This window comes from Anas platyrhynchos, chromosome 1 (genome assembly GCF_047663525.1).
Source record: "Anas platyrhynchos isolate ZD024472 breed Pekin duck chromosome 1, IASCAAS_PekinDuck_T2T, whole genome shotgun sequence".
Lineage (NCBI taxonomy): Eukaryota > Metazoa > Chordata > Aves > Anseriformes > Anatidae > Anas > Anas platyrhynchos.
The window spans coordinates 120,279,855-120,299,074 of record NC_092587.1 but is presented as its reverse complement, the minus strand read 5'-3'; the positions used below and the strand labels follow the sequence as shown (position 1 = coordinate 120,299,074).

The window sequence follows — 19,220 nt, the reverse complement described above, 5'->3', positions numbered from 1 at the left end:
AAGGATAGGTTCTTAACTGGAAAAGGTGGTCATTCTGTGTTCTGTTAGGAACAGAAATGCCTTGATTTAAAAAAAAAAAAAAAAGTTAATTAAAATTAAAATGTTAATCTTTCATGACAGCTGTAAAATAAATTGAACTGGAAACAGCTCATACAGGAAATGAGACTTATCAGTTAATTTTATTGTCTAAGGTTTGGCATCTGGGCTGATAAAAGCCTTGCTTATAATTTCCCTTTTACATCTCTCAGGGTTAGCAAGTAGGAATTACACCAGCATCATGTGGCATGAGCCACAAAGTGTTTCTCTGCACCAGATGGACTTCAGAGAGATAATGGGAGCAATATTGTCCCCAACTTGGCAACTGTTGCATGGTCTAAGATGACCAGCTGTACACCATGGGCTTCTGTGAAGGATACTGGAACAGTAATCTCACACTTTGTAGAGTTCACGGAATGTTGTTGTAAGGGATAGAGAAAAACTTCCTCTTCTGCAACTGTCCATAAGGTGTGAATAACCATGGTGCTGCTTGGTGCTGTTCCTTCAGCTGGCATTTTGCTGTCGAAGCCCTACTTAGGATTTTATAGATGTGTAGCAATTCTACTGTATTCTCAAATAAGAACAATTTCAAGCATCAAGAACCAGGGATAATTAGGAAAAAGCAGAGAATAAGAGAGGCTGATTAATAGAATGTTAAATAGCAGCTGGAAGAGATGCTGTCCCACAGACTCTCCCAAGTGCAGCTGTGATCCAATTGCTGGTCAAAGTAGTCTGATTGTGAAAGGGCTACTCATGATGAAATGATATTTGGAAAATCCACAGGTCATGGCTGCTTCTTGTGATCCATCAGTGACTTCAGGTGAATAACAACTTCGCCAATTTGGAGATGCTGTATTAGGAAAACATCTGGGGGAAAAAAATAAATAAAATTGTTTTTAGACATTATGCTTCCAGTAGTGACAAAACACAGTAAGGTCTGGAGGTTAGAACAACACTTAAGATTATGAACCTATATATCAAGCTCAGAGTTTCTTATGGTTAGAACATTTTTATTTGAATCATTTTGTTTTGTTGGTGTACTGCTATATACAATGCCTTGTCAAAGATCACCTGTTGTGTTAGTGATCATATAGTGCAAAGTGATGTACCTGCCTAGGGAGATTATGGTTGCACTTCCAGTGGAAGATTGCCCTGTATATGTAGAAATACCAGATTGCCAGCTCTATACCATATGCATTCGCAGCTGGTTGCAGTGTTTTGGATCATCTGTAATTTGAAATGTGTGACTGCTACAGAAATATGATATCAAGGGCATCATGCTGTCAGACTTACCTGGAAACACTTCCAGATTTGAAAATATACATCTTACAAATTTCTGTTCTTCCAAATTCTGTTCTTCCAACTTCAGTTCCTCCAAAGTCAGTGTTATTTTGGCCATTTCCAGTGTCAGAATCTAATGAGTACCTCAAAAAATAACGCCAGGATCCCCAACAGAATTTATCTGAAATCTACTGAGCTATTCCTGTTCATTTATGGAAGGGAGAAATTACTCTTGGGTTAATGTAACTCTGAAAATTAAGATGTTCTGGACCATGGATATAAACAACCTTTCCCTCCCTGCTTTCCTTTTTTAATGGTAGTGAACATATTGTTAAAATTTTAAGAAGTATTACAATGCCTTTTTAAAGTTGTCCTTAATTTCTGAAGAATTCTGTGAATTCCCTTAGGAGTTTCAAAATGTTTGACTTCATATATTGTTAACCATATGATTAGATTGAAATTATCAGGGCTCTCTTTAGGCTTATCACTTTTGTGAGCTCTGAATTGATCATATTAAAATTATTCTACATGTAAAATACATGTGAAATCACAAGTTAACATAATAGAAACCAAGAGGTGACATTTCTTCTAAATTCTAGAAGTAAACTCTTGTTAGTGGTTTGTTATCCATTTCATCCTTGCAACTTCCTTGGCAAGATGTGATGACTCATGGTTTTTAAGTTGTCAGCTTGGTATTGGAGCAGAACAGCTTCGCAAATGTCCTATTAACCTATCTCATAACCCAGTGCCAAAACACTTTCATCATCAAGTCTATTCCAACAGATTAATATAGCTAAAGATTTATAGTTTTATTACTCAGTGCACAAAAGTCAAATGAATTTCTTGGTGTCAAAATTAATTTTCCAGAAATCATTACAGATCACCTCTTTCCACTTCTGTTCCCCCTACCAACAGAGTGTCTACCCTTCTAAATTTTGGAAGGTCCCTGTTCCTTTTTACTGACATACATACAACAGCCAGCAGCCTTTCTGTCGTCAATAATGTATGTTTTAATCTAATGGCATATTAAAGTTTAATGATTTCTCATGGGTCTCTTTTGGGGAATTATTCTAATGTGATTGTACTATTTCTATAATATTACAATCTTAAAGAGAAGTAGACCTAGTCTATCTTCTTCCTTAAGGCAAATGTATGGAAAAGTTAGAGAAATTACTCATTGGTTCCATTTAGTGCTCAGTTTTCAACACAAAATTAAATAAAATATGCCATGTGGTGAGGCATAAAGATATTCCTGTTTGTAACTGCTAGTTGCTCTTTCCTTTGGAATGAAGACAGAGCAGTTTGTACTAGAGCTGCTAATTAAAAAACAGATATGAAAGTAGCACAGAAATAAGTACTAAGATGTTCTAGAAGTTGATTAGATTAAAAGGAGACCTTAAATGGTTAGGCAGCTTTAACAGATTGTTTTATTTGGATACACATTTGCTTTTGTCTTTTTTTTTTTTTTTTTTTCCAAAACATTGAGTAATTAGTACCACGCATATAGAAGAAATTTCAATAATGATTTAAAGAATTTAGCATTGCTTATAAGCTACTATGCCTCTTGTTTATGAGGTTGAATTGTATTACTAAAGTAATGTAACATGCACTGGTACAACAAGTACAGCGTCTATTTTGATTGCTGTTCGCAGTGCAGTTATAATCAGAGCAGAAATCATTCTGTTATTTCTAAAAGCAGAAATAGTTTAAAAAATATATACTGTATAGCGGTGCATTTCTACAAAAATAACAAATGGAACAGTGATGTTTTACTTTAAGTAATGGTGTTACTGTTTTGTTTTTTTTTTGAATGTATTTGAATCACACTAGAATACATACATTAAATAAGGATTCTTTTCTTTATAGTGTAGAGCATAAGATAGACTTAATATGAAGAGGCATGTATTAATAAATTCAGATAAAGAAAATCCTTGAAAAAAAACTCATAGAGAAGACTCTTAGTACAGAGATGGTCAGAATGTAAGTTTTTAATCTTACCCAAAATTACTACGCTTTGTATTGGGTTCAGCACTCATTAGAACAGAGCAAAGAATTTTCAGAACCTTATTTGAAAACTGAGAGCAGCCTCCAATACTTGTAGACCTTCTGGCAGCTCACTCAGTTTTACTTCTCTGCTTTGCTTCATCTGAAATACGGTCTTGGGCCATAGCCATGCCTAGCCAATCCATCTCATTATTTCTTAGGAAAAAATAAATATTTACTTGTCCAGAGTGAGAGACAGACGGCTTCTGTTGCCCAAAGCTTAAGGATTTCCCGAGGGATGGAGATGGCTGAGGTTCAGGTGCCTGCTCAGAGGCACTTGAAGTACGGTCTTGAAGGTCCTATTCTCCAGCACAGAATTATCTTCTGTGAATGGAAATGCTGTCAAAACCAGCTAGCCCAAGAGTATTTCTGTGAGTGAATAAATTGTCATGATTTGATATGCAAACATCAAAAATTTGGACATAATTTTTTAATTGGCTCTAGATGGGGATCACAGTGAATCAGAAATTAAACACAAGCTGTCAGTGCAATCCTGTTGGTTAAGAGTGTAATCCCTGAGTGTACAGATAGGGAAATTGTCAGAAGAGGCTGGGAGATGCTGGCTGTTGGGAGCAACAAGGATAAGGGAAATCACCCATCAGCTGGCCTGCCAGTACATCTCATCCAGGTCACTGGTGAGACTGGCATGGAGCACATGCTGCCTGTCAGGTTGCCAAGGGACGTTAGAGCAGGCGAGTGACAAGAACATGAATGGAAGAAAAGGCTTCAGATGAGGTCCCTGGTTACTTTTATTTCAACACAGAAGGAGGCCTGAATAGTTCATATGATGATATTGAGTGAAAAGTTCTAGCTGATAATTGGGTTTTCCCCTTAGAAAAGATATTCATAAAAGGAAGGACGGAAATTAATTCTAAAAAATGGAACTGTAAATAAAGTGTTCGTTTTTATTTATTTATTTATTTTTAAATCAACAAAGATAATTAACCACTGAAACTAGTGACAAGGAGATGTTATAAATTTTTCACTTTTCAATGTTTTCCAATCAATAACAATACCTTTCTGAACATTATCTGCTAGCCAAACATGAATTATTTGGCTCACTTTATGGATAAGTAGGTGAACTTAATGATCTGTGCGCAGGTTGAATTAAATGATCAAATGGTCCCATCTGGCTTTAAGCTCTAAATCTATTTAATGAGTGAATCACATTAATATCCACAGACTTTTATCAAGTTGAATGTTGGTTCTCTTCAAAAGAGCTATTAAAGTTTCTGAAAGGGGAAAAAATCCTACCTTCTTATCCCAGTTTCACCCTTCTTCGAGTTGATTGCTATTGCCATTATTACCTTTAACACAGCTACATGTGCTGTTGGTTGGAGAACGAGGTCATTGTTACCTTCAAAGTCCTTCTCTTATGGCAAAAGTATGATTATACTTTTGCTACGTTTCATAATTCCCATTTTTAAGATGGTGTTTACAAAACAGTGCTAAATGAATTATCATTTTTTAGACTGCTTAGCTAGTTCAGGCCGATTACTTTTACTTGACTATTTTGAAATCTCATCTACAATGTCTGAATCATTTCTCAGGACAAGATAATGAAGAAAGATATATTTATTTTCCCCCTACCCTTGTTCTCTCTCACTAACTAAAATAAAGCACTTCTCAACAACAGGGATCCAACCGTGCTTTCCTTGTCACTTTTCTGCAAGGTGAGATACCATAGGGGCCTGGCAGAGAGAGGAAATGCAAGCAGAGTTTCTTCTTGGCAGTCATCAGAAGACTTCTTCCTCAGCTGATCAGGTGAAAAAAGAGACTTGTCAGGCATGAGATGGGAGAAGGTGTCAAGTGGGAAAGAGTAGATCAGGAGATGTTCATCCCCCCACAACACAGCCCTTTCCAGTAATACAGGGTGCTAAAGAGAAAACAAAGATGTGAATTGTGCGATCCAATTTTGATACTTCTTTCTAAAGGGAAAACATAGATGTGAATTGTGTGGTCCAATTTTTACACTTCTTACGTTTTTTAATGTTTTAATACTGAATCCTCCTGTAACGTAATCTTTCCAAATAATATCCATCAATGGGTTTAATCTCAATTAACAGAAGTGAACTACTGTATTAAAATAACAAACCAGAAAATGATTGTGTTGCACTAAGTATAAGTTACTGTCAGGTATGCCTCAAGCAGGTAACTGTTGGTATCTAACATATGTTCAGCATGCTCTGCTGGTGGCAGCAGAAGCTAGGAGTGCTGGTGAGGAGAAGCTGGGCCTGCCAATTTACTGAAATGAGAAGCTGGTCACTAGCTCTGCTCTTTAGGTAACGAGGAGGAAAGGGAAAAGGAGGAGGAAATAACGTATGACAAAGAAGTCTTCATATAGGAAGAAGTGGAGGAGGCTTGAGCAAGTTTTTATATTATCTTTTTCCTCGTTTCTTTATCAGGAAAGCCAATAGCTAATAAGACGAGTGAGCTTTGGACAAAGTCTCACTGTATATTACCTCCTTGGGTTGGGAAAGCCATTTTCACAACAGAAAATAGACTTTAAATTAAACAACAACAACAACAAATCTATTATCTGTGTTTATTGACTCTTTTAGAAGAAATGATGACATTACTTTAGTAACCTGGACTGAAAAAAATGAGTTACTTTTGAACAAATATTTTCATATTTACTTTGACTTCAGGAAGGTTAGGTCACTGGGTTTCTCTGCAGTCTCTTGCAAAGTGCTTTCAGGTGAGGGAAGGATGCGGGCTGAAATGGAGAAACCCAAGTCTGCACCTGAAGAGGTGTTTTGTTTCTTGTGATCTCTTATATATAAATAGAGTGGCTTTTGGGTTGTGTGAGATGTATTTTTGTGAACTTGAATGGGTTATAAGTTTAAATAGATTTATAGGGTATATGTGTTGTGGTGTAGAAGTAACCTGCAGTAAGATTAATCTTGGTAAAAAATAACAGTTTTTCACTGATTTGAGAAAGGAGCAGATGTCTCTCAGTTTCTATATGAATACAAACACTAAGTTTTGCAGTATGGAAGATACATCCTGAAGGTTAAACCTGAATACTGAAACAAACTGAATCCATAATGGTTCCTAGTTCTTTGGTCTCAAAAATATTGCAATCAGTCAAATCCTGAAATACAGAAATGTGAATATGTAATATATAAATTCTGAAATATATAAATATATAAATATATAAATGTGGTGGTGCAATGAAAGATGTGTGCGGTGTGTGTTGCATTGTTTTATGAGGTTTTCTAGTTTTTGTATTCTGTTTTAGGGCTGTTGAACGGGATTGGTGGTAGGACTTTGACTGGACTAAAACTGTTATTGATGGCCCAACAGGAGGGAAGTAGCAAAAAGTACAAGCCTAGTTTGGCTAGAATGTGGTCAAAAGTTCAGGTGTGCCTGTAAAATGTGGTGTGAGTTCTTGGAAAAAACATCAGCCACCACATACATGTCCCCCAGATGCTGTCAGACACCACAAATCAGCAAGACAAAGACACCTCTTGGCCCAGTGATTTTTTTATTTTTACTTTTCTTCCCCTCTGGCCCTCCTCAATACTACTAGAAAGGCAGTGTGAGGGAGCAGCTTTTTTTTTTTTTTTTTTAATAAAGTTTATATACTGTGTTTATATGTTCATATGGCTTCTGTAACAGCATGAGCAATGGCATGTTGGTACCATTTATAATCAAGTATATGGCGTGGATGTGTCAGCTTTGCCAAATTTAAACCAGTGAGGGTTTTTTTTGTTTGTTTGTTTTTTAATTGTTTGTTTGATGGTGTGCTTTTTATTTGAACAAACCTATGAGGGTGCTGCCAATTACATGTATACAGACTGATGCAGTTTCTGGTCCCTTCACTATTTTTCCATAAAAGTAAGAGTGCAAGGTAAGTGGACTGTTCATGATTCGTAGGCCTTTTTATGTGATTTATGAGACTGAGGGTGAAAAGGAGAAAGGATAAAGTAATAATATAGGTATTATATTGTAACATAGGCGGATTTAACTGTGTTGCTACCAGCTTCTAAAAAGCATAAGTGTGTGCGTAAGATTTCAGCAGTCTCTATCCCTTTCCATCCTGATTTGCTATCCTAAATTGTAAGGGGAAAATGGTGTGACACTACTTTCCTCCATACATTCTACCTGTACTTCCTGTGAATCAGATGTGGGTTAATGATTTTACTGTAAATATAATCCATCTTCCAAGTTCCACAGCTATATCACTCTGTATGTCCTATAAAGCTGTAGGTGGGGAAAAAAAGAGATTGTTTTAATGACTGTTGAGACATTTACATGAAATGCTACAACCAAATTCTAGCATTTATAATACTGAAATTATCTTTGCTCTTTTATCCTTGATAACTCTGAACAGATTAAATGGGCTTTATGGGTTTATTTTTAAAATGGAGGCAGATGTAAAGTCAGATAACGTGCGTGTACATGCAAATATTAAGACTGTATAAAGTCAGCAGTTCATACTTTTAAATGTTATATATCCTATGCTGAATATCCTATGTTAAATTTTATTACTTCATTTATAGTATGAAATTGCTAGGATATAACTGGGATGACTTCCTGCTATTAAATATTCTATGGCTTTTTGGCAGGAGTTAGGAGTGTTAACCTCAATTGCCTGGCAAAAATCCTGCTGTGATAACTATCCTGTGTATTTAAACGGTACCCATAAGATTTTATCCAAGTTCCTGATTTCTCTGTAAAATTACGATGTTATTGGCCCAGAATGAAGTTCAGTCCCAATGGGGTCTGCATTGTAGTGGTGGTGGGCAGGAGACATCTCTGTCAGATTGCTTTGAAGAATTTTTCATTGAGAGTACTGTATAAATTTAAACTGTTAGTACCAAAAATAAATCAGTAATTAGAGCTGATGGGAGTGATGCAAAGCCATGTGAAATTCAAAATTTAATTTGATACATGAATATTTTAAAGCAAATATGAACACGTGCTTACTTTGGATTGCATTAGCTCTGGGCAGCAATTTGTTGCTGTGATAGAGGAAATAAATGAAGGATTTATAAGGAACTGGCAAAAACATATTCCTGCATTTTCTACTGTAGATCAACAACAAGCATGGTAGAGGTTGTTATATGCAATACTATAGATAGAGGTCTACCAGATAATTTTCATAGAACAATATTAAGGGTAGCTTTATTTTACCTATGCTTAAAACTGTGCATAACAATTGCATAAGAAAAGTTAAGTCCTTTGTACTGGAGATTGCAAGCTGACAGGGATGCAGGGGAAGAACTGAGAGAGTCCCACAGCAGCTCCAAAAGAGGCTTTGTGGGCTGCTGTTGGCGCGAAAGCTTCTCAGCCCTGCCCCTAAATGCAGCAACTACTTCTGTGCCAATCGTGCAGAATGGTACTTATTCATCTGCTCTTACTGTGGTGTATTTCACTTATATTATCCAAAAAGTTATTTAGTGCGTGCCAAAACCTCACGGATTTCATTACAGTGCGTTTTCAGGGTGGGGGAGCAATTTTAACCAGAAACTGAACCTGCTCTTCATTTTTTCCTTTAAATTCCATTATCCATTTAAATTGGATATATTTGTTTTTAGTTTTAGCAGCCTGTTGTGAATGACAGCTGTGTACTGTGAGCTTTCTTAGTAATCTTTAAAGAAAAATACCGAGTTGTTTAATCATACTTCGTTCTGTTTGCAGCCAGTAATTGTTAGCTTGCTAGAGCCTTGTGTGGGGGTAGGCAGGGAAGCTAAACTGTCTTTAAACTTGAATAGATTTTTTTTTTTTTTCTGAGTGAGTTCAGAGAAGAAAAAGTAGATACGCATTTCGTGTGTATCTGGTAAGCTGTTCATTATGAGATTTTGAAATGATATAATTCTCCTTATCTGTGATGGATATCATTAATAGAATGGATAAGAATGGGCAAAATGATGCATGTCTAACAGCTACGTTTCTATTTTTTTTTGGGTTATTTGATTGCTCTTTCCAGCAATGGCTCCAAACACATTAAAGAGCAACACTGTAGATTTCTATTGCAACTTGTTAAACCTGAGTTCTGCTAGAATCTTGTGTAGTGCGCCTGTAGTACTTGGAGAAATCCAGATTTGTGATTAAGACTGAGATTCAAAATGAAAGCATTAGATTGATGTCTTTTGCAAGATGTCTGAATTAGGATGAAACATTTAACATTTCTATGACTCAGTTCTTCTAACCAAGCATATGTCTATGATCTTTTTTTGTTTCTCATTTCTGCTGAAACTACAGAAATTCACTCTCAATGTATAAATAAACAGTGCCTAACTTTGTGTGTACATATGTGCCTGCCAAGGTGTGAACCATAGTTGATCATTTTGATGCACTGTAATACAAAGCACATCAATTCTAGAGTTAGGAGTTGGGTGATGCATTACAAATGTGGTCAATATTACACTTCTATTAAAACATCAAGATCTAGCAATGCATTCCACTAGCCACAAGGAGTAGAAGCTTCCTGAGAAGAATGAGATAGTCGTGCTTAGCTGACATTCTGAGAACAATGTGAAAAAGTTAGCTTTCACTTTTATTATTGAAGTTCTTCAATATTTTTGAGAATGAATTGTGCATAGTAAAAAATAAAAAATAAAAAAATTGTAGTAGTGTTAGTAGTAAAAGTAGAATTTCTGTCAGATTGCAAGATGTTACAATAAAAAGCACGGTGTGGGGACTGCTGAAATAGTATTTCAGATTCAGAATGTATATGGTTTCATATATTACAGATATGAAGAAAAGGGAATTGTGCTGCATCTGAAGAAGGATTTAGAAATCAAAATGTGCTAAAATCAAGATGAAGCTGCTAAAATTTGCTTCAGGTGTCTGAAAAGCTTGAGTATAGGATACCTTAAAGAAATTCATCAGGGGAATACAAGTATGTTTAAAAGCCAGTTAAATTCTTCTATCAAGTGTTCCGTCAGAGCAGACTCCTGTATTGCTCAAATTTTGAAATGGATGATTACCTAACTTGAAGTGATAGCTTCTGTAGTGGGTCTTATTTTCATCACACAACTTATGTAGAATTCTTTTTTCCATGTCAGTGACAGACTTCATCCTCCCATACGTCCCTGGGAGGTTGCCTGGAAGGCCACAGCACATCTGTTGATTTGGCGAATAGTTCTTACTCTCAAGGCGATGCAAGCCTGTGGCACAGCGGAGGGATGTCAGGGCTCCTTGCGAGGGTCCTGGCAGGTCTGGGGGTGCAACCAGCAGCTGCCTGTGGTAAAGGGCAGGTATCTGCCTTGCACTGCTAAAGAGTTCTGACACCTGTACCAGTTCTACTGGGAAAGTAGCCTGACTGGCAAACTGTGTAGTGAGGAAATCAAGATGTCACAAGAATAATCTGTCTCAGGACAAGCTGTCGCTGCCTCTGATGAAATTGCTGTGTGTGCAGCTGCCCGTGATGTATTTTGCTGTGCAAGATCTATGAGAGCGATCGTTCACCCTAGTGTTGACATACCTGTATTTGGCAGTCTTCAGCATCCGAGATGGATTTAAAACAATGTAGGGTTTTCCAACCTGAAATAATCTGGGGTTATTTCACTTGACTCACCTCTTTGTCCTCCCTCTTCTTTCTTGTTTTTGGTGGAAATTCTTGTAAGACCAAGGATATTATACTTAGAAATAAGGCAAATGACCATGCATTGGCTTGGTGCCCTGGCCTACTATTTTAACCAGCCTTTTAATTACTGGCAGTAAGCAGACATACTGGAGCAGAGATACATAAAATATTTACATCGGTTACTCTCAGAAGCTTTCTGGGTAAGATGTCAGTGAAGTTCACAGGCAGTGGGGCAGTGGAGGGTAGTTGTAAAGTTAAAACTGAAAGAATATAAACATGCAAGATTGGAATGGTAAAAAATCCCAATCTTTTGATTCCACTGAAAGCAATTGCAACTTCCCAACATCTACAATGACCTTTTCTTTTGAAAATATTTGTCTTGTCAGCAGGTATAATTTGTACTCTCCAAAATGACAGCTAAATTCAAAGTCTAACTCCAAAGAAAGAAAAAAGCAAGAGTTCAGACAGTGCTACTTACTCCTGAAAATAGGCTTGACTTTGTATGGCTAGCTTTAGTGGAACTCCCTCAGCAGGCATCCTACCATAGTAACTTAAAAGCTAAGCAAATGTGTTACCTTTGTTCCTGACCTTTCATTGGTCATGGAAATTAACAGTTAGCATAACATGGAATACCTAATTTCATATATGTTTACATTCTATCTGTATACTGTTTAAAAAATGTGTTTTTTCAAAAGAATAAATTTGTTGCATAGCTGTTAGAATGACATATACAATGTGTTCTAGTCCATGGTACAACCAAGCACACTTTTCGATCTGTCTTCTCACGTGCAGATTGATGATTTGTTGAAAGTCAACATTTTCATTGTTGAGAAGTGGATGGAAAAGCTGTTTTTACTCACCGTTTATAATAATATTTAATGTATGGAATTTGAAGTAATAATAGGAACCAAGGCAAAACTATCTCCAGAAGCTGTCATGATTTCCAGTTTCTTTTGCAATGAAAGCCAAGATGACAATAGCTGTGCAAATCTTGATCAATGATTTTTTTTCATATCAAAATGAGTTAAGATGTTTTTCTTCAGTGCTTCTTGTCAGTATCTTTGCAGCTGACAGTGCTAGTTTGACTTGAAAAAATATAATACTGTCACTGGAATATGATTGATATTCTTCAAGGTAGATGTTTAAGGGCTTTTTAGAATCCAAAAGCTGTTTTTGCTGCACGCATATATGTTTCTTCTACAGAGAATGACGGCTGATGCAAATGTCAGTTCAAGAAGAGAAGGCTACTACATGGTAGAATTGACTTCTCTTAGCAAAACTCCATTTACACATTGCAATTAAGAGCTTTGACTTCCTGACTATCATGACAGTAATTTACTGTCAAGCATATTTATTAGTAGAGTTAACATGTACAAAATCATGACCAGTGAATTTTTGTGAATAAATAAAACCAGAACTTATGTTATCTATTAAATTAAGGTCTTCTTAATCTTTGACGTCATTGCTCCTTGAAAATCCCTGAATAAATTAACAGTAAACAATTGACGTACCTTCAGGAAGGCACCAAGACTTCTGTTTACGAACCAAAGACCGTCTGGGAAGGGACTTTTGAAAATTGAAGGAAATCAGATTTCCAAGCTTTAATGGATATTGTTGAAAACCCGATATGGAATTGATGTTGTGCTTGTATTTCTCTCATATATTTGCAGCAGCATGAGTAAATTTTTGAGTAAGCATACTGCTAGAAAGGCTAAGAGTCTGGCTCGATCCATATTGGATACTGTGAAATAAGACTGAGTGCTTAGAAATACTTATTCATGATGTATAATCTTTTAAAATTTAGCTATTTCAGTTAAGAAATCCAGAATCCTATTGAGATTTTCACTATGCCTAATTGCAAAACAGTACAGTACTGGTACTAGAGCAATCACTTATTTAGGACAATTTAGTACTGCTTATGCTGTTAATGAGTTTCCATAGCTGGACTCCTGTAGTCTTAAAAAACTATTCACTATGAGTGAGGTCTTTGCAACCTCTTTTAAACATATTTTCATTAATGTGTTTTCTTGCTGTTTGGGCTTCTTTATTTAGTATTCTTGCTTTCCCTTCAGTCAGTCAAAACCACAACATAAAAACAAATAAAATCTATTTTTCTTTGAAGACAATCAGCTAAAAGTGCAAACAAGTTACTTTGCAACCTTGTGCTTTCTCTTTCCAGTCTTCTGGTGGCTTTTCACATTTAAGTATTCCAGTCAATGATGTAAACAATACAGTTTGTTTGATAGTTCAAGTTTTTTAGAAGACTCATTTGAAGTCACTGATGGAGTAGCAAATTTAGCATTATATGCCACAATATTATGGGAGTATCATATTTCTACTCCCTGTTGAACTTTACTTGATGTGTGATTATAACCATTGTAAGAACAGACAAGCTAAGTAGTGTTGATAAAATGATGAGAAGGGGATACAGAATGGCTGTTGTGCACTGAGCAAGACCTCACATTCAACCTGGCAGTGCTTATTCTTACTTCCTTGCTGACAGCAGCTTTTCTATTTTCTGTGGGTCTTCTCAGTTTGAAAATTCTTGTTGATTATATGCAAGATTTGGGAACTTTGCCTTCTTTTTTTTTTAACAAAAAAGATTTGCCAAATGAAATTCTAAGCTGTTGTATTAGATGACTCTGTAATCTCCTTTAAAATATTGTCATATTCAAGGGAGCAATTTAAATTGATTTGAAGATGCCGAGTACCAGGATTTATGTGGGAATGTCACAAGTCTTCCCACATAGAGTGACAAGTCTTCCCTAATGAATTGCTTCAAAAGAAAAGTACCACCTGTCTGACATTATTCCAGACTTAGTTAATTACCCCATATCACTTGTGACAACTGCAGAAAAATCAGAAACTGATGTTCCTGACCTCTAATCTGAAGAGATCTTTCTATCTTGATGTTGTTTTAATCAAGTAGCACAAGGTCTCAGTATTACCAAATCACAGCTGCCAATCAAAAAGATTGTATTCTGAATGACAGCTCCAGATTCTCTCCATCAGTATTGGGTTGCTTTCACTCCCATTAAAAATGGTGACAATTTTAGTCTTTAATGTTATATTAGCTCTTTAAAGACAAGATTTCGTATATAAAAATTCATATATAAGCATGCATATGAAGCATCAAAGCTCCTTTTATTATTATTATTATTGTAGGCTTTTAAAATAAATGCAAAACAACCCCTTTTTCCCCAAACCATCCCCATATCCAAGAGATGTAAAGAAATATAGAATGACCCTAGATTATAGGTCTAGTTGGTGGATATTTTTTTTAATTTGTGAACAAAACATTTCTGTTCATAAAATGTTATTTCATTTTCAATAAATGTTAATTCATTTGTTAACCTTTTTTTTTTTTTCCTAAATTCATTAACTGCCATTTGAAGTTTTTTGTTTGTTTGTTTTTGTTTTTCATACCTGAAAAAAAAATATCTCTCAGCCTGAAATATTTCATATAAAAGTATAAATGGTTCTGCAATGAACTTAATAATTAATTGAGTCTAACTATATTTGAAATTATTGGAAAAGAGTGTACATGTCTTTATGGCAACTTTTTGTTCTGTAACATCTTTTTAATGCGAAAACTCAAAGAAGTCTATAGTTAAATAGATTAGGTTAATTTAGGAAGATTAAATAGATGTGAAATCTAATGTATTGTGAGGCATCTGGCATTTCTTGTAGAAGTGAACACTAAGTGTTCTTGAACTTGTGAAGCCAACAACTAGGAAATGCTACATTAAACAATCCTTGTGCAACTGTTCATTTTTCCCATTGCTGCCCTGTGTTTTGATATATCTCTTAAGTGCACAGTGGTGCTCATTCCGATCTTATCTCAAAGTTTCACAAATATTGTTTTTATCATTCTGCCTACAAGGTGATGTGGCATTAATATCCTTGTTTTGCAAATGAGAAGGCACCGTGCAGGGCTGTCAAAGTTTGAAGTCTATGGTAAATTTGGGATCCATCCTAGAGGCAGCTGTAAGCATTTTTTCAGACTAATTAGTGCTGTGGCTTTGAATTTTTGTAGTGCATAATTTGTGGTAGTTGTGGTATGGGTAAGTGTTTTTTTGTTTGTGTGTTGTTACCAGCTGGACTTGCAATCTCTGCCGCTGGGGTTAAATTTATAGGAATTTTGCACACGCTTGATGCCACTGCAGTGGGCCAGAAAAAATCATAAAGAGTGATTTTTACCAGACATTTGACATTATGGGAACACAGGAGTTTGGGACATTGGAGCTCTGGGATCTGTGCCTGACTCTGTTTCTCTGATTTTGCTGGTCTACCTTACATGTCTGTGGACCCCCCAGTCTGTGCTTTGCTCTTCAGGTTCTTGCTCTAGTATACCTAGTTTCTACTGTATGGCTTTTTATCAAAGGTTAATTCAACTAATTTCCATGAATTATTATTATTTTTTTTTTTTTTTGAGGAGGAGGAGTGTCATGGGGGACAGGGGCATGAGGAAAAGAACAGGGGAAAAGGGGGTTGGCCCAGCATATGCAGCAAGCTATTCATTCCTCAGTTCTTCACTGGGTCTCAGAGTATCTCCTTTATTTTTAGCACATTTTCCAGAACCAATATCCGCTTTCATTCCACACTACTGTGTGTTTGAAGAAAGAGCTGGAAGAGAGAAATACAAGAAGGACAGGGGTTTCAGTCTTGTCTTTATTGTCATACGAGCCAGTAAAAGTATAAGAAAGCAAAAAAATATGTTTTGTTCCTTCCATGGTGGGCTGCCACATGCCTAGTGTGGAAATTTAGTTTCTAGGTTCTTCTAATGACTGCAACTTCTCCAAGTCTAGATATTTCCTCCCTCTCTGTCCTCTTACAAGGACTGGAAAGGATATGTCCCAAACGGGCACATGAAATTTTCTTGTAAGTCCAAGGACACATTGATGGATCTTGAGAAAATCACTGAAGAGAAAATGTTTTATGTAATTTGACTCCCCAAAATGGCTAAATTACAATCCTATAGAAAGGAAGTAAAACCACAAGTATAGAAATTTCAACCTGAATAGGCTGTGTCTGATAAAAAGGTAGAATGGGAACCTCATCACAGTGTTAATTATTTCTAAATAGGTGTTATACAATCAACCCCATTCATTTTAGTCATATTTTCATGGCATGTACGGGTTTACAAAGGAGAATCTTAATGTCCTTCAGAAATACTAATAAATCAAGACCAACGACATTGTCTTTGAGTTGGACGCAGAAGCTAAAACAGAATTTAAATGGCTTAATTTGTACCTTATTGTGGCAGAACAGAGTTCAGAAATTATGATTTTGTTTAGTTGTTGTCTGACTTAAAAAAATAACCTCCTGTATAATAGTCATTCCATTCCAATTAGTCATCATGTCACACCAATTGAAAGGTAAATTTTTGTAAGCCATTCTGTATGCTCCGTCTGGAATCAAATTATTATTTAATCAATACTTTTGGTCTTTTACACACATGAATCTTTATCAGCTCTATAATAGTTTCAAGCATAGAAAGTGCACTTCCATACAGCATCTCAAAGAGATAGGTGCAAAAGAGAAATTGGGACTGGGGAAGACTTTCTTATCTCATACAGTGGGACAGGTAGCTAATATGTGGTACTATCTTTTATAGTTAATCTTTTTCATAGGCATTGTCAAAACATTAGTTGTCAACAGCTGTTGCATGAGAAATGTTGGAAGCGATTTCAATCAACCTTATCTCTGTACTTCATGCACAATTTGACAGAAATATTTGTATGTGGTTCAGATGTGAGGACCCAACTTCATATATTTACAGTTGGATATTTACAAAAAACTTGATAATGTTTGTAATGAACCGTGTTTGTTAGCAGGATGGTGAAGTTACAGATTTTCCAGAATTTTGTGATATGCTGTGTGTTTCTTCTACATTTTCTTCATCTTCCTCTTGTTTGTTTTAAACAAAACAACTTCATTCTGTTAGTTAGTATTTTTTAATGTAGTTAGTGTATTTTTTTTTTAATAGTAAGAGAATCTTATTTGAAATTCTTATTGGAAAAATCTAACTGGAATTGGAAATAAGTTCATTAAATCAACAGCCTGGAAAAAAAAAAAATATATATATATATATATATTTATATATTTATGTCATTTTTGTCTTCATTTTTTTTTTTTCTAAATTTGTTTATTAGCATACAGTCAATGACAATTTTGAGACAGTGTCTTTACGATGGACGGATTCTAGATAACTAGTGGGAAGACATTCTGGTACTACTACTTTTGTTTTCTCGTAAACACTGCAGAAATTTGGATTTCAGATCACTTTCTGCAGATGGCAAAGCAATCATTTATATTTGCTTGACTTCTGTGGACAATCTTGGAACAGGCTTTCTGTGGGTTAGCAGGCTTGGTGAAGTGGCTGCTCGGCTATTACTTATTTTTCAGAAAACATTAAAGCAGCTGTTCTTCAAATTAGTTTGTAACGAGGTTCTCCTCCCAACAGCAGGTGTTGAGCTATAATTGGCCATTACAAAGCCATGTTTTGTTTGGAGACTCTGGGAGGATTACAAAGCTATTTCTATTAGTACAAGTTTGCTTTTATTACAAGTAAGGGAGAACTCCAAATCAGGTCAGGGTGGTCACAGAGGTAGAGGCTTTTTTTTTTTTTTTGCCTTTTTTTTTCTTTCTTTTTACTGGGTGAAACCAATTAACTTCCTTGACTTCAGAGCTTGTGTTTCAGTGTAAAATACCCAGTTGGATAAAGGTATTGGGAAAGTTGATTAACATATAAATAAGTTAATTTTGCCCTAAAATATAACTTGGGACCTTTATTCCATGTCTTTTAATGGGGAACAAGAAAAGTTTGAACTTTGATTGTCCATTATGAACAATTTGGTCTTAAAGCACAGTTCTGAGCTACATATAATATAACGGGTGACTCTACGGTCCTAGTTCTTTATTAATTTCCAAATACCACTTAGGACATGATTCCTGTAGCCTCAGTATAAGGAAAGTATAATAAATCAATGGAATGAAAATACTGAACAAGCTGCTTTCCAGAAGTTACAGAGGGATACCAAGTTATAAATACTGATGTCTTCGTAAAATTCAGTGCAACAGTATAGTAATGATTTGCCTTAAAACTGTATTTCTCTTCATTGTGATGGATTTTTGATTTGTGTCTCTGAGCTTTACGTTCATTTTTGCAGTTAAAGACATGTAAGGATTTATAGCTAGTATCTTTGCCAAAATATACATATATATATATATATATATATATATTCATATATGGTTTATTTTAAAAAATTGTGGGTTTGATTGCATTGTTGCTACAAGTTTGCATGAGAAGCAGGTGGGCCCTGATGGCAGCCTGTACCAGTGGTCTGGCTTAATCCAGAGACACGTTAAGTCTGGCATTGGCATGACAGAGACATGTCGGATTTAGGGTATGTAACCAGCACCAAATGGCAGAAGCCAATGGATGTTGCGCCTTCAAGGTAGAGTGAAAAGACAATAATTAGCTTATGGGGAAATGTCTAAGGGTTTTTCAGTCACTGAGATGTGCTTTGGCTTCAATCCTGTTGTATGGCAAAGTATAGCACGATGTGGTTACTATTCATCTAGGTTTCTGCAGTATGAGAATAATGTAAATAATGTAGAATGAACACTTAGAAAATGAGGCTGCAGAAATATTAAACTAAATAAATCTTTATTTAATTTTTTTCAACTAAGACATTCTGAAAAAAATAGCTTCAGTGCTCCAATAATCCTTAGATGACGTTTGTCACAGAGATAATTCAGTAAATAAAACTACCTTCATGCATCCTGCTGTAGTATTGTACTAGCACTCATCTGCTTGGAGATTATGCATAGCTAATTAAATGTATTCAGTAGATGAAGCAAAAATTACTAGTCTCATTAATATATTTTAAAATTTCCAAATTTTTTATGCATCTATGACATTCAGTGCTTTGTGCCTTCATGCACCTGCATATTTAGATAGTTTTTAGTCAGTCAGGCCGTGGCTAGAAGGAAATTAATGGACCTTACTTTACTTCCCAATACAAATAATATTTTTATATTATTTTCTACAATTTCCGTTCAAATACTCCTTCTTCTGAAAGGCAAAAATGCATTGAGAGATATATTGAGATAACTTGTTAAAACTGTGAGTAGCAAAAGAGGAGGAAAAATAGAAAGTTGTGTATGAAAATAAAATCTAGATGAAACGAAATAAACTGAATTAAAAAAAAAAAAAAGGAATACCATCGTGAACATTAGCATGTTTTTTTAAGAAATCAAATAAGCTCGTTATTTTTTTGTATATGATGAAGGTATCATTTGGTGATATTACAGAATC

The 19,220-nt window shown here is 35.5% G+C and overlaps 1 protein-coding gene across 13 annotated transcripts in view; it reads left to right on the top strand.

The window, feature by feature from the left end:
• The window catches only part of DMD (dystrophin), a 1,236,775-nt gene that overhangs the window by 243,916 nt on the left and 973,639 nt on the right, over positions 1 to 19,220 (top strand). The gene's annotated exons all lie outside the window — the stretch shown is intronic.